Source organism: Rousettus aegyptiacus, unplaced genomic scaffold, assembly GCF_014176215.1.
Source record: "Rousettus aegyptiacus isolate mRouAeg1 unplaced genomic scaffold, mRouAeg1.p scaffold_m13_p_2, whole genome shotgun sequence".
Lineage (NCBI taxonomy): Eukaryota > Metazoa > Chordata > Mammalia > Chiroptera > Pteropodidae > Rousettus > Rousettus aegyptiacus.
The window spans coordinates 51,787,671-51,804,507 of NW_023416295.1; the positions used below are offsets into that span (position 1 = coordinate 51,787,671).

The following is a 16,837-nucleotide window of genomic DNA, read 5'->3' on the forward strand; positions in this document are numbered from 1 at the left end:
GCGTTAGACTATGTATTTTCAAAGAGCTCCCCAGTTGATTTTTATGAATTCAGTGATTTATATCCTCAAGTTCAGTGTTTATTATTAAGCAATATGCCTTATAATTTTAGGTCTCCACAAATTAAAAAAAATCCTCACTTAATTCAAACTTCATGTTATATTTTCGTATTTCATAGAAAAGGGAATTTTTATCTGAATGAAACTGATATTTTTTATTGTGGCTACATGTTTTAGTTCTCTTAGTTTGGTAATAACATGTATGTTAGAATGAAATAAGAGAGGGCAGTGGTATTACCTGTCTTACGGCCTATGCACTGAGCAGATGGCCAAGGATAAGCCATTGATCATGCATTCGTTCATTCAGTCAGTCAGTCAGTCATTCAAAAAGCATTTACTGAATACATTGTAGAACATATTTTGGTTTTCCAATATGTCAGATAGAATGATTATGTGTATATTTCCAGGGGAGTTGGAGGAGAAGGTAAGATTCAAGAGATTTAGTTGATTTAGTCCTTATTGAATATTTGCACAATTTGCTTTTTTCCTCAATGCTAAAGTTGTCTTTTCTCCTTGCCTCTTTGGTGGAAAAACAAACAATGGAGCAGCAGCAAAAAGGGTCTTGACTTGCTTAGGCAGCCAGCAAGATTTGTCAGTTTATGAAAATTCTCCGAGTGCTGAGTAATGCCTGCCAATGTAACAGGCCAGTCAGCCCCTTATCTGCAGCTCAGTTACTGTCCTCTCCCAGTGCTATTTAATCCCTGGTGTTTTTATAATCCTGTTTCTAAGCTCAAAATGAACCTCAAACTAAACAAAGCATACACTTATCAGTCTTTTTTTTAAAATTCAAATCAGTAACACCAAAGTCCCTCTTGTAAAGACCCTCTTCTTTGGTTACTAGATATATAAAAATTAAAAGGGCTATGTTTCTAAAATTGCTAAAAATTTTTATAGGGTAAATAAATATCTTTTCTGGTAACCACTATTAAAAGCAATTAATTTTAGATTGGTTATGTGAGTTCTCAAAAAGAAAAGCATAAAAAGGGAAGAGAAGGAAAGGGAATCTTTTTTTTTTTTTTTTTGCTCTTTTTTTGTCTCAGCTGAGCAAGCAATGCTGCTCCAGAAAGAAATGGCTTTATTTCCAGCCTCCCTGCAGCATCTCTATACTGCATTAGCACAAAGCTGCAAAAACTCTGCATTGTGTAACTTCTCTCATCAGTCAGCTGTTTAGTTCTCGTTCCTATAAAAGTTCAAGAGGGGGCAAAAAATAAAAATGTAATGCAGGTTAGTTCATAATCTTCTGACCTCTGTTTCATGCAGTTGTGGTACAATAATTGTAGTTCGAATTAATTTTGATAAGTTGTGTTATTTTAAATATAGATTTTAGGAAAATGAAGTTTTAAACTTAGATTATTTGGTTAGGAGTAACAAATAGCAATATGAATAAACTGATAGATAATATAAATAAATCATTTGATTTTGGAATTTAGAATATAGGGAGGATTTTTCTTAAAATAATTTTAATTAATAATTGTGCAATTAACCAAAATATTGGGAATGCCTATTAAGTACATATTTCTCTTCAGGGTGTTATGGGAAGTAAAAGGGAGTGTGCAACTATGGTAAATGTATAACATATATTTTATAAGAAAATATCTGTCTTGTGCCCAGTGAGTGGTAATGATAATACAACTGACCCTTGAATAACATGAGGTTAGGGTTGCCAGATCCCCAGTTGGTCAAACATCTGCATACCACTTTTGACTCTCTCAAAATTTAACTACTAATATCCTACTAGTGACAGGGAACTGTATTGATAAACAATCGATTAACATATTTTGTATGTTATATGTATTATATACTGCATTCTTACCACAGAGTAAGCTAGATAAAAGAAAGTGTTAAGAAAATCATAAGAAAAATATATTTACAGTACTTATTTTTTAAAGAATCCATATATAGGTGAATCCATGCAGTTTTGTGTCATTTGAGGGCCACCTGTGTAAGCTGTGGACTATGGGGTCTAGGAAGTCTTTAGAGTTTTTTTTTTTTATAATAGATTATTAGTTTCATCTGTATTCACCTGAAATTACCTTGTTTTTCTTTTCTTGTGAAATTTGTATTACCGAGTCAATAGTGAAATGATAAGATTAACAAGAAGAAAAGTCGTTGATATACTACCCAAACTTTAGGGGATAATGTCACATAGATAGTCTTTTAATAAAAGAAACTTGACCATATAGCATGTGAGGAAGCATATTATCTATGCCAAGAACCGAGTTTTCAAAACCTTATTTTTGAAATTTCGGTTAAAAGAGAAAAAGAAGCCAATGTTATTAATATAAACATTATTGATACATAGTAAGGCCATAATTAAATTAATTAACTGGATTTGTCCTGCTATTTCATTTTTCCTTTCCCCTAAAAATGCCCTCAAAACATGAACAGTGGCTTTCGTAACTTAAGCAAAGAATTGTAACTAATCAATAGGTAGTTTAAGAGTCAAGTGACCTTAACCCATACATTCCTAAATAGCTCTGTCTATCCATCTGTTTACCATTCATCCTTTCAACAAAGACTTACTGTTTCTGTTGGGCCGGGAACTATGTTCAGTGCTTTGAAATAGAACTAGGAAATCAAAGCCGCACATTTGACTTTGGAGGTGGGTTGATTGAGTTTTAACAGGTTCAGTGTACCTTCCAGGTAACACAGAGGCAGAGCTTTAAATGATAAAACCTGGATTTTATCTGAGTTAAACATAGTTATGCCTTGAAGTTCTTATAAAACATCATTATCAGCAAAGTTGTTACATCAAGTAAATGTTTCCCCACCTCCATGTATTGTTCCCTTAATCCTTCAGACATGGGGCAAAGGAAGTCAAAGATAGGGGTTTGGACTGTTTCATGGTAACAGACTGAGTTCCTAGCCACAGGCATTCATGTGGACAATGCACGTGTAGGTACAGTGACAATCTATGTCACTATTTGGAAAGACAGCCCCTTCTAGGGGCTGTATGACTCAGTCACAGGACACACAAACAAATACAGATATACTGCATACATTTGACCCTTTATACATGGTATTCTTCTTCTAAATCAAATGCAAAATAATTCTTTATTTACTTGAGTAACTATAACTACCTATGCCATGAAGGAGATGATTATCTTCAAAAATTAAAATATGAAGTTAAATAGTTTAACTAGTTTATTGTGTTATCTCCACGATTTGTGAAAACCTGCTTGCCACTGAATTTAATACTTACCATTATCTATTTTTGAAAAATAAATCCAACCAATGATTCTCTTCATTAGTTCAGCTTGTCTTCAGGAAAAATTCTAGAAAAAGTGAATTTTCTCTGGTACTACACTTTACCCTCATTCCATCCTTTTATAGTTACTCCTTGGCATTTGATAATCTTGTCATAAAATCCCCACTAAAAATAGTCATCCACAAGTATCCTTCCATTGAAATAAATAGTTCCCACCCAGACCCGCCCTCTACCTCTTTCCACTAGAAAAAGAAATCAGAGACCTTCAGTCTGACTTATTTGACCCAGTATGATACTGAGAAATAAAGTAGACATTGAGAAATACGCGGTCTCTTTAAATTAACACTGATGTATAAACGACCCATATACTTCCCAGAGGTAGTTGTCTTTTGAAAAGGAATGCTTGTTAACGGTACTGAAAATATTAGTTAATTTAATTTTAAGCAACATGAAAAAAACTTTTAGCAGAGAAGCCTTTCTTCGGATTTAGGGTGGCCGGATTAACAAATAAAAGTACAGAATACCCAGTTAAATTTGAATTTCAGGTAACTAATGTATTTTTTTTAGCGTAAGCATGCCCCAAATATTATATGGGATATGCTTATGCTTAAAATCTGTTGTTTATCTGAAGTTCAAATTAACTGGATGTCATGTATTTTTTCTGGCTGCCCTGTTTAGATTTCTTGAATCAACATAGGAGTTACTTGTATTCTCCATGGCTCCAGGTGGACCTCGCTCTCCCTACCTCCAATCTGCCAGCCAAGCCCCAGCTAAAGAGTTGTCCTTTGGACACAATAGTATCCTCTGTTCAATGATCTTCCCAGAAAAGAACAGCAATTGTCACAGCAAATCAAGCACTCTTCCTGGTTAACTATATAACATTTTGAAAACAACGTTGCCATAGGGCTTTGAGACTTTACTGGGGGTGAGAATGTAATAGCAGGTGAGAAGTATTTGAGACTTTAAGCAGAAGAAAAAATAACTTGATTGAAAGCTTTAGTTGAATACTATAATAGTTTCTGAATTATTTATAGAGTTTTATTTAACAAAACATGTAATGAATAACTTCAGCTGCCACCTGCTGTTGGGGATAACAAAAAGGAACTGTTTCTTAGCACTCAAGAAATGTTAGAAAATAGATTAAGATGGAAGAACAGAAATGGATCCCAAAAACATGCATTTCTTCCTTAGGAATTTTTATTTTAACTATCTATTTCCAGTCATTCACCACTGACACCTGAGAAACGGCATGGATACCACAAAACTGGAAAGAATGTAAGACGTGCATTGAGCTTTCTTTTGTTGCTTCACATGTTTATTAACATTTAGTTTGATGTACCAAAAAGACCTTTAAATGAGATAAACATTAAAATGTGCATCTAGATTAGAGAAAAATCACTGTGGTCTGATAATTTTATGTGAGACTGTGAATACATATGGTGAAATTATTGATCAATGATTAAAATATGGTTTACTGATAATTCAGAACAGTGTCTCACCTCACTGTGTATGCATGCACACACACACGTTGCACACAACTGACTTGACTCGTGGGCTTTAGAAAGATGTCTAGTTTTCAATGCTTCCATGTTCAACCTCCATTTCTTCCAATCTAGGACTTAGAAAAAGTGAATCCATTAAGATCAGAAATACCTCATTCCCCAAGTCAAGATCCAAGTAGTTGAAAAGTCTATTTCATAGAGTAGCTTATAAAAGGAATTTGCTTACATTCTAGTATTCCCAATATTGTTTTTTTTTTTTCTACTTTCCAACTTACTTCCTTCAAAGCCTATGCCCAGTACATGGTATGCATTCAATGATTATTTGAGTGAACAAATTTAATTTCACTTACCATGTGTTTCAACCCAAACAGGAATAGACCTAACTAAGGCTCTGCTTTAACAGAAGTACTGGACATCTGGCAGTCTCACTCTGTACAAATGTGTGCTAATCATCAGCCGGTGGGCACTCAATCTAGATAAAACTATAATAGCTAGAGGGGCACTTTAACCCTGACCAGTGTACCACAGCATTTCACACCCTGAGTTGTCCAGGTAACATTCATAAGCGTGAAAGGGGAAAGTCAGAAAACATAAAAATAACTATGAGTTCTTTTGCCCCCAAAATTTATTTGTTTGTTTGTTTGTTTGTTTATAATTAATTAATTTTTTACGGTGACATTGGTTAATGAAATCCAATAAGCTTCATCTGTACACTTTAACAGTAAGGCATATATATATTTCCACTCTGTGTTCGACCATAGTTAGATTTCTTTCTTTCACCACATATTTGACCCCTGTTACCCCGTCTACCACCCCTCCTCCCCCTACCCCTTACCCTCTGGTAATCACTGGTCTATAGTTCATGTCTATGTGTTTCTGTTTGTTTGGCCTGTTCAATAACTGAGTTCTTAAGAACACTAATGCCTAGACATTCAGTAAAGACGCTGCCAAAGAGATGTACTATATTTTTCTTAGGAAAGTCTAATCATGCATGCCATGAGTCTAGAAAGGGTTTATACACAGATTGCATTATTTCACTGAAATGCTTATTGAGGTAGGTATTTGGAAGAAGGGATTGTAACAATTTTTTCTCCCAGCATCTTGTGCTAAACTGCTACTGCTTGCTTCTTTTTACTTAGGTGAGAATTGTACCAAGTAAGCCTGATTTTTTTTTCTCCCATTACTCTTATAGACATAAAAGGGAAAATGCTGACTCTACTAGCACTATTTCCCTTGGCTGCTACTTATAGCCACACAATTCCCACCTTCACCAGCACCATTGGCACAAATGGCTTGTGTTGCCTGAGAGAGCGCAGCAAGAGTAATAGCGTTCATTCTGTCTGTATCTCTGTGGGGTTTATATTAAATCATTATTTTTATTTTTTTTAATTTTTTTTTTAGCCCAGCCATCACCATGGGAAACAGAGATAACTACCCAGCTGAACTTGCCACGATTTTTGAAATAGCTTATTTTACAGTTACCATTGACATACAATATTATATTAGTTTTAGGTGTACAACATAGTGATTTATATAACTCATGAAGTGATCATCTTGATAAATCTAGTACCCATCTCACATCATACTTAGTTATTACAACATTATTGGCTTTATTTCCTATGCTATACTTTATATCTCATGACTATTTTGTAACTACCAATTTGTACCTCAAATCCCTTCTTTTTTACCAATTCCCCATCCTGACTGGCAGCCATCAAAATGTTCTGTGTATCTATGAGTTTCTGTTGTGTTTGTTCATTTATTTTTTAGATTCCACATGTAAATGAAATCATATGACATTTGTCTTTCTCAGACTTATTTCACTTAGCATAATACCCTTTAGGTCCATCCATGTGGTTGCGGATGGCAAAATTCCATTCTTTTTTATGACTGAGTAATTTTCCATTGTATATATGTACCATTTCTTTATCCATTCTTCTACTAATGAACATTTAGGTTGTTTTACTATCTTACCTATTGTAAATGATACTGCAATGAACACATGAATGCATATCTTTTCGAATTAGTGTTTTCAATTGCTTCTAATAAATACCCAGAAATAGAATTTCTGGGTCCTTATTTGTCTGTTTTTGTAGTCTTTGTTTTAAATTCTATTTTGTCTGATACAAGTGTTGCTACCCCAGCTTTTCCTTTGCTTCCATTTTTATAAAATACCTACTTCCAACCCTTTACTTTCAGTCTGTATATGTTTTTTCAATCTGAAGTGAGTCTATTGTAGGCAGCATATGTAAAAGTCTTCTTTTCTTATCCATTCAACCACCCTATGTCTTTTGATTGGAACGTTTAGTTCATTTATATTTAAAGTCCTTGTTCATAGCTGTGTAGTTATTGCCATTTTATTCATATTTTTATCTTTTTTCTTCTTATGCCAATCCCTTTAACATTTCTTATCATACTGGTTTGGTGGTGATGAACTATTTTAGCTTTTTCTTGTCTGGTAGGCTCTATATCTACCCTTCAATTCTAAGTGATAGCTTTACTAGGTAGAGACTCTTGGTTATAGGTCTTTACTTTTCATTACTTTGAATATTTCCTGCCAATCCCTTCTGGCCTATAAAGTTTCTGTTGAGAAACCAGCTGACAGATGTTCTCTACATCTATGTGGAAATTCTCACTAAGGTTATAACCAGTGTTTTAAACTCTGCGTCTGGTCGATTGCTTGTCTCTATTTTGTTTAGTCCTTTTTCTGGAGTTTTGTTCTGTTCTTTTGTATTTCTCTGTCTCCTCATTTTGCTTGTTTTCTATGTCTTTAGTGGAGCTGCTGCATCTCCCAGTCTAGAAGAGTGGCCTTATGTAGTAGGTGTCTTGTGCAGCCCAGTGGTGCAGTCTCACTGGTCACCTGAGCCATGTGTTCCAGGTGTATCTCGCATATATGGGTTGATATCTCTGTAGTTGAGATAGCCCTCTCAATTTTTAATTCAGTGTGGGACCAGTCCATTCTGGTCTCCACCCATCCCACCAGTCTTAAGTTGGCTTCTTGTGTATGACTTAGTTATAGGACTTCTGTTGAGCTAGATTTCAGGTGATTCTCAATGACAGTTGTTTTGTAGTTTAGTTGTAATTTTGACGTGGTCATGGGAAAAGGCAAACACAGCACTTACTTACTACACCATCTCAAAGGGCTGGCATTATATTATTTTAGTAAAGACCAATATTCAAAAAAATTTTGAGTAGACGTTTTACATTTCTATAGACAGGGTGGGAGGGAGGGTGGGAATTTGGGTAAGATGAGCAACAAAGTGAAATGGTGGCTGAGGAAAAGGAAGGAAATGGAGAATCAAGGAGAGTTGGGAGAAAAAAGATGAGCAACGAGAAAGGGAAGGGTGAGCAGATGAACAGGACTGGAAATGAAACATTCTGCTCTCCAAGTAATCCAGTTTGTTCAAAACTTGCCAAACACACCCCAGATTTGTGCAATGCCTCCCTCATTTCAAACAAAACAGGTTTAGGAGGCCCACATTTGGCTTTTAGGCACTAACACCTCATAATTGGGTTCTTAAAATTTTCAAACACAGAGACCCAGCTATGAGTAGTTAGACTCATACTCTCTGTTTCCTTCCTATATACTCTCTAAATATCTATGAGCAGATCACTCTCCCACCAAAGTAAGATAATTTTTTAACATGGAAGAGGTCTTTACTAAAGAATTTGACTTAAATAACTTGTATATAATTAAGGTCGATTACTATGTTCTCGATACAAACTAATCACAGCTTTCAAAGAAATTCCCTTACATTATTTTCAGTATGATTATCAACAAGAGATCCTGAATTTCACAAGGTTTATTATGTGGGCTATCTACCATCCTACTTTTTATAACTATCTTTCCTCTAAGAGAAAAAAAATCCTAATGATACTTATAATCTTCATAATAGACTACGGGCAGAGCCTTTGATTGAATCTAAGTCAAAAAAAGTTTAAGAGGTACTATGTTTTCTTATTATTTTTTAATCAGTTTATTTGTCTGGTCATTGATTGGTTGCTTTCCCTACCAGAATAATTAGCTTTGCTGTGTTAAACAACCTTAAATTCTCAGTGATTTACAGACATGTTAGTGACTGTCATTTGGCTCTGGCGGCTCTGTTCCACATGTCTTCCAGCTCCAGGTCCCAAATTGAGGGAGTAACCTTTCTCTGAGACATGCCATTTTCAGGTCAGAGGGAAAAGAACAAGAGGCCGGGCAGAACCTCAACATTACCTTGAAAGCTTCTCTTTGATTGAAGACTATGTCATCCTATCGCATTCCATTGGCCAAAGGAAATCATGTGGTCAAATGACAATGAAACAAGGAAGTACTTTTCAGGAACCCTATTTACCAGGAGGCAAGTCACATGGCAGTTGGGGGAGATGTATCATTCCCTAAGAAAGAGCGAATGATTGAGTGTATATCATAACTGAAAACTACTGAGGTGGTTATTTCACCCCTTCAAGTCCTTAAGACCTGCTGCACTGTGGCATATATAGGAGTTTTTGGCAAAATTAAGAATTTACCTGTTAAGGGTCTAGCCTCCCACCTTCCCCTCTGAGAGTTTATCACTTACCTAGAGTACCACCACCCCCTCTTCCATCTACAGACTTCATTATGCACCATGCAACACTCTCCCCTGTCTCTTCTGCTCTAGGTCTAGTGCATTTAAGATTTTACCAAGAGAAAGAGAAGAAATCATGGACTTTAAGCATCTTTTATTTACTGTTGTACTAAAACCTTACAATTTTATTTGCTTGAACTGATAGAGAAAAAGAAAAATATAAGCAGAGCACATGTAAATTTATATTTTAATAAACTATGCCACCACATAATGAGTTTTCTAATGGTTAAGGCTCTCAGTTCAAATGTAGGACTTATACAGCTCAGTACTTCATACTCCCAAAGCATCTTTATACTCATATACATTAAGACAAGACATGTCTTGTATTGAGAGGAAGTTGTATGGTTTCCAGAGTTCAGGAAACAAACTGATGATATAGTTAAAGGCATAGTCTGGAAATAGCAATTTCCTATGAGACTGGACCCAGGAATTATTTTGCCAAATACAATTTACCATAGGGCAAAGAAAAATAGGATTAAAGACAAGGTAATACCTATTAGAGCTAAATTTGAATAGGAAAGTTCTGTGTAGAGCAGAAATACAAGCGTGTGGGCTACCACAGCATATGTATGGTCAAGCACATTATGGGAACTGATTTGAGTGAGTCTACATATTTTTTAAAATTCATCAAATACTACCTCAAACATACTTTCAAACTAGGTTTATATTCAAAGTTAACGCCAACTGATGTGATTGGAAGATTAGGTTCTATTTTGTTTTTCTAAATATTTAATCCAATAATTATAAAGTGAGCCAAAAAGTAGGCCCCAAATTATATAATTTTATTAATAAAAAAGTGATCTGTTATGTATTTCTTGATTCCGAACATGCCTAGAATGCAGTGTTTTATTTTAGTTTACATTATAGCACTTTTTTTTCACACTCTTTGTGTTAATTTTTCATTAGTATGTGAAGTAAATATAGACTATCTATTAAAGAGAGTAATTACATCGTCAATTTGAACAAAGTAGCTTACTGCTGTGGGATTGGCAAAGGCAGTAGTGGATTCAGTAAATTTTGTAGTTTGTAGTTTATTATTACCATAAACTGAAAAATACTCTTGAAATACACCATCGTAGATGTAAACACATGTTAGATATGTGACCTTATTTTAAATTTAATCTGCATATAGCAGAAAAATTTAAAGATAGATAATAAGGTTTTTAAAAAATGTAAATGTTTCAAACATATGTATAAAATATGTTTAGTTAATCCTAATTATAATACTAAAAGTGGGTTGTTATTAAAAACAAATAAAATAAAGACATTTATCATAAACATATGAAAACAAATTTCTAGAAAAGAAATTTATAAAACAATATTTCCTAGGCTTATAAAATTCTATGCAATTTCTTTCTTGGGTGTTAAAAAAAGTTATGTGAGATCACAACTGTAAGAATAACATTTTATCTAGTTATTTTTATTATTATTGGCAGTAACATTCTTTCGTGAAGTGGGTGGCGGAAACATCACAAAATTAACTGAAACAGTTCTCCACAAATTTCCATGCCCAGATGGTTTATGTCCCCAGAATAGTAGTAGACTCTACAAGGAACTGGCAGTCATTTTGGCAGGAGTCTGTTTGTTTTCTCCTCAGTGTGAAAATCAAACAATTTTAAAGGCAAATTGCAGGTCTATGAATTTTCCCCACTTCAAATTATAGGGTATTAGGTGGTCGAGATACATAAATGTTGTATAAAATTATGTTATAACTTGCTGTTAGGAAACCTTTGGGGAGATTAATTGGGGCAGATGAACTATGTAAAATAATTTACTAAACTGATAACTAGAAACAACCAGATTTATCAAAACATAAAAAAGTTATAGAAGTAACTTTGACTGTGGAAATATATTTCATCGAGTTTCAAGCCTGCATAATACAATATCTAAATTTAAATACTACAATCATCACCTTTTTTTCACTTTGGTCACTTTGGTGTCTTGTTTCTCAGATTTTTAAATATAGTCTCCATTTCTACCAAAATACTTTATTTACTAGATTTGTTTTGGGTTCCTCCAAATTGTGTTATCCCTCACCTAAATCTACAATGACGTCAGAATGCAAAGTCATGGACGTTGGGAATCTTTTAGGAGGAACATTTAAATAGTCCCCCTCTTTCTCACCAAGATTCTGAACGAACAGAAAAATTAAATAGAGGACTAAGACAGATAAGTTACAAAATATCATCTTATAACCTCATAGACCTTTGTTTGGAGAACGTAGCTTCATGTGAAAACCCCTGCTAACCAAACTCTAGAGTTAAGCAGATGTACCCACCCGAGTGGGGTACATCTGGACAGAGGTGCTCCCCAAAAGAAGTTGCATAGTAATTAACTTGTAAGAGGCCAAATTTATTTAAGTAAAAAGCATTTATAATGTTGTCTAAGACTTAGGTGTAAAATGTCACAATGAAAATGAAATGCTTCACTCTGAGCTATTGTAGATATTTCTGTTTGTGTGGAAAAATTCAGATGCCCAAAGCTGTCTGAACTATGAGACCATGTGAGTTAAGCTTACTCTAAATGAAGCTCCTCCATCTGTGAAGGTAACCACGACCATATTGCTCAGCAGTTTGAGCCACCTCAGTGCAAGAGTTTTTTGACTGTGATAAATGCTTATTATAGTCCAACATGTAATATATGTGTAACTTTGTTTGAGAAAGAGAAGTATAAAATGTCCAGAATCAAAAACCTCATCCAGTAGTAGAACATTTCTTATAATAATATATGTCATGAATTAGGAAAGTCTAAAAGTGATGCAGAATATTATCAATATTAACTTTTTGATCTTACAAAGCCCCCCCACAAGAATGTATACAATGCAATTCTAAGGCTACTGATTTAGCTCTTCCTTTTTATGTCAGTTTGATAACACTAGAATGTATTTTTTCTTCATTTATTATTTGTACATTCTAATAAATGTCCCCTTCTTATTCGTCTTTCACCCACATTAATTAATATTGGTCATAATATTGCTATTACTTTACTATTTCTTTCCACTCACAAATTCTACTTTGCCTTTTTATCCCCCAGCTTCTGGCTTTTATTAATTTTCTTTTGTATTGTTTTTCTTGTCTTCTTTAGGAGTTTTTATCTAATTGGCTTCTACTTCTGTTTTGCTTGTCTTCCTAAAAAAAAAATCTTTCTCCATTTTTCCATTGCCCACTATACTATTTATTCCCAACATTTAAAAAAAATTTATTCTTTCAGATTTGCTGTCTGTTAATATATATTTCCTGTTTTTTGTTTGTTCGTTTGTTTGTTTCTAGCTATGGTTATTTTCTCTCTCTCTCTTCTCTTCTCTTCTCTTCTCTTCTCTTCTCTTCTCTTCTCTTCTCTTCTCTTTGTATTTTGTCTAAATATATATCCACAGTCATCATGTATCATCTCTTTGAAATCTTTTCTCACCAAGAAAGTTGTCTTATCTCTTTTGAAAAAAGTGAGGGCTCCTCTGTCAACCCAAAGACATATTTAAATGTTTTTTCCCATGTAAAGAGAAAGGTGTGAGCCAAAACCACAGATTCTGTGAAGTTCCCCCCTTCCATATATAGTGAGTTATAGATTCATAAATTAGAACCATTTAAAGCATACAGTTATAAATTTTTACACTAAAGAGTGAAGTTCACTTTCAAATGTAAATGGAAAGCTCATGATTCATTTCTATATTTTTTAACAAAATATACACAGACTCCAAGTATAATTTAGAATTTTTTTATATTACTGGCAAAATATTCACATTAAATTTTTTGATGGTTTTTAGATATTCCATAAGTAAACTTATGTGATAGGTTATTATTTTAAAATGTTTTTATTCTTCTAATTAATGTAATATAAGATTTATTTTTAATATTATTTGAGTTGAAGAAACACTTTTATTAACCTCAGTATGACGTCATTATAATATGGGTTAAATTGTTCACATATAAATGTAATTCTAGTGTCTGCATTAATTTATGATTTTATATAATATATTGGAAGTGATCGTATTTGTCAGTGTAAAATTCTTTTATCTTCCTAGTTCTTTGCTTTTCCAGTTGACATTGATAGCCAGTGATCAGGGAGATTTGTCTAGAAGGCTTCTTTCAAATGGGCTATTTCTGGAGAATAGGAAGGCTTTTAGTAAACTGTTTCTGTTCCATCCACACAACTTTATGGACAGTGATCTCCAATATGGTACCCTTTAGAAGGCACAGATTGGCCACAATGGTCATATATATTTAAAAAACTCACATTTTACTAATGAAAATTAGTAAATACAAAATCTGAACATATACATATTAATGAAAATAGTTAAGCAGTGAAATAGGAAAGATAAAACCAGATGATAGAAAAAAAACATACCAAACAAATGCAAATGAAAAAAAGAAGGAGGCATTTTATGATATCAGACAAATTTGTCTTCACAGAGAAAGAAATTAAAGTGAGACAAGGGCTCTTTAAGGTAGTAAAGTGTTCAGTTCACACCAAAGATCATATCATAAGCAATATCCATACTGTAAGCATTAAAATTCATATAACTAAAATTACAAGAACTATAAAATTAAATAGAAATACATTAAAAATAGTTTTTAATTTACCTCTCTCAACTCATAATAGATCAAATAGAACAAAAATAGGTGCGGTATATAAGGTCTGAATAAGACAAGGAAAAAGGTAAATTGAATTGAGATATACTGAACTCTATAGCTTTAAAACGAAGAATGAGCTTCTTTTCTGTGTTCTTGTGAAAGTCACAAGAACAAACTGCGTTACTGGATTATAATGCAATAAAACTAAACATCAATAAATAAGTTAACTATCTTTTGGAAATTTTAAATGTTTAAACAGCTCTTAAAATAAAGAGGAATTTAAAACCAAAGATTATTTTAATTTCTGGTTGGTTGGTTGGTTTAGTTTTTCATAAAAAGTTTCAAATAAGTTTGTATAGTTCTAAAATTGTCTTTTTTGTGTGGAAATCACATTTAAATTATTATTTAATTTAGAAAAATTTTATGTCATTATTACATTATATTCTTATCCAAGAATAGGACATGTCTTTCCATTCATTTATATTTACTTTTCAGTTTATTTGAAACTTTAAAAAACTCACATTTTACTAATGAAAATTTCATTAATTAATGACTTTTCAAAGTTCACAGCAAAATTGAACAGGAATTCAGGCCCCACAAAAGCACAGTCCACCATTAACAGCACACACTAGAGTGGTACCTTTTTACAATTGATGAACCTACAATTACCCATCATTATCATCCAAAGTCTGTAATTTACGTTATGGTTCACTCTTGATGTTGAATATTCTATAGGTTTGGGCAACTGTATGACCTGAGGCCACCATTATAGTATTATATAGAGTTCTTTGTATATTTAAGATAACAGTTCTTTATCAGCTCTGTCTTTTGCAAATATTTTCTGTGGCTTGTCTGTTCATTCTCTATAGTGCCTTTCACAGACCAGATGTTTTTAATTTTAATTAAGTCCAGCTTATTAATTATTTCTTTAATGGGTTTTGATTTTATTGTTTTTTTTTTTTTTAAAGTCATTGCCAAACCAAAAGTCATCTAAATTTTATCCTAATTTACTTTCTAGGAGTTTTATAGTTTTACATTTTATATTTAGGTCTATGAACCATTTTGTTAGGTTTGTGAAGGGAATAGGGTCTGTATCTAGGTGTATTATTATTAATGTTTTGCATGTGAATGGTCAGTTGTTCCAGCACCATTTGTTGGAAAAAACAGTCTTTACTTCATTTTATTGCCTTTGCTCCTTTGTCAAAGATCAGTTGACTATATTTATATGGGTCTATTTCTGGGCTTTCTATTCTGTTCTGTTTCATAAATAGTTTTCTGTTTTTAATTTCAAATTCCATCTTTATTTTTGATGTATAGTGAAGTGATTGTATATTAACGTCATATCTTGTAAACTTGCTATAATTGTTCATTAGTTCTAGGAGATTTTTGTTAATTCTTTTGAATTTTCTACAGAGATAATTATGTCATCAGCTATAAAGACACTGTTCCTTTTTCCTTCTCAATACGTATACTTTTTATTTCCTTTTTCTCTTATTTCACTAGCTAGTTCTTTGGTATGATGTTGAAAAGGAGTTTTGAGGGGGGGACAATCCTTGCCTTGTTTCTAATCTTAATGAGAAAGTCTGTTTTCTTCCATTGTATTTCTAAACATGTCTTATTTCTATGAAAAAAATCTATTGAATTTTTTATGTTCTTTTCAACCCAGACACCTTAATTGTCTTACTGCTTATAGGAATTTTTCAGATGTTTCTATTGAGTTTTCTGGGCCTCCAATCCTATTGTATGCAAATAATTATAATTTTACTTCCTTCATTCTCATATTAAAAATGTAATTCCTTGTTGCATGTAATTGGATTCATTTGTACTTCTATAAAATTGTTAAATAATGGTGCTTTTATCTTGACTTTAATGAAAATACATCCGAGTTTGTTGCTGACATTGGGATTTGTATAAATAAATATATATTTATATTTTTAACATACTATGACAGCAGCATTGTATATTGGTGGCGAAAAGATATTTATTCAGTAATTAATGTTGAAAAAACTGTAAAAAATGGATCTTTACCTTACTTCATATAGAAAACAAATTCCAAATAGATCACAAATTTAAATTTACAAGATTAAGCCATAAAATGTTAAAAATTCAAGAAAACATGATGTATGATATGTCCCTCCATACATGGGTCCTCCGGGGACATGGGTGCTTTCCTAAGCATGACACTAAATCCAGAAGCTAAAGAGTTACAGTTAGATCATCACACTAACATTGAAAAATGTTGAATTCTTTTAAATCTGTAGGACAAAAGCATCGTAAAGTCAAAAAACATACCTTTTTTAAAAGGTCCCATGTTGCAAAATTAAATGGTTTGTGTCATATCTAAAAAGTACTATAGTTCAAAAAAGGAATAGAAAACGAAAACACGGTTTCTTATTTAAATAGACAGTCACAGAAAAGAAAATTAGCTCTTAAACATGAAAAAAAGTTCAACTTTTCTCATAGTAAAAAATACAAATTAAAACTATATTTCCTCATTTTTGCCCCAATCAGATTGGAAATGTTTACCATATGATAACACGTTATGTGGTGAGGGTATGGATGAATAGGCACAGTGTTATATTGCTGTCAAGAGAATCAGTTGGTGCAAGCTTCATTGACTAATTATGCCATTATATCAGAATTAAAGATTCCCTTTTGCACAGCCAAGTGCACTTTTAGAAATTAATACCATAAATATATCTACAGATATGTGAAAATATATGTATAAAATATGTTAATTGCATATTTTTAAGAGCAAAAAAATAGAAACAACCTCAAGAGCCATAACTGGGGGATTGATTCAATAAATTATGGAAATATGAACAATGGAAAACCATGTAGCCAATAAAACCAAAGAGTTGAATCTATAAAAACTGACAGAATAAATTCAAA

General features: G+C 32.9%; 1 protein-coding gene across 8 annotated transcripts in view; it reads left to right on the plus strand.

Moving 5' to 3' along the window:
* Nucleotides 1-16,837, plus strand: part of LOC107521033 (sodium channel protein type 1 subunit alpha) — a 121,988-nt gene that overhangs the window by 36,366 nt on the left and 68,785 nt on the right. Inside the window, exon 2 of one of the 8 annotated variants that reach the window (XM_036236641.1) lies at nucleotides 8,889-9,110. The exons of the other annotated variants lie outside the window; for them this stretch is intronic. The gene's annotated coding sequence lies outside the window, so the exon portion shown is untranslated. The remainder of the gene's footprint in view (nucleotides 1-8,888; nucleotides 9,111-16,837) is intronic. 8 annotated transcript variants of the gene reach the window in all.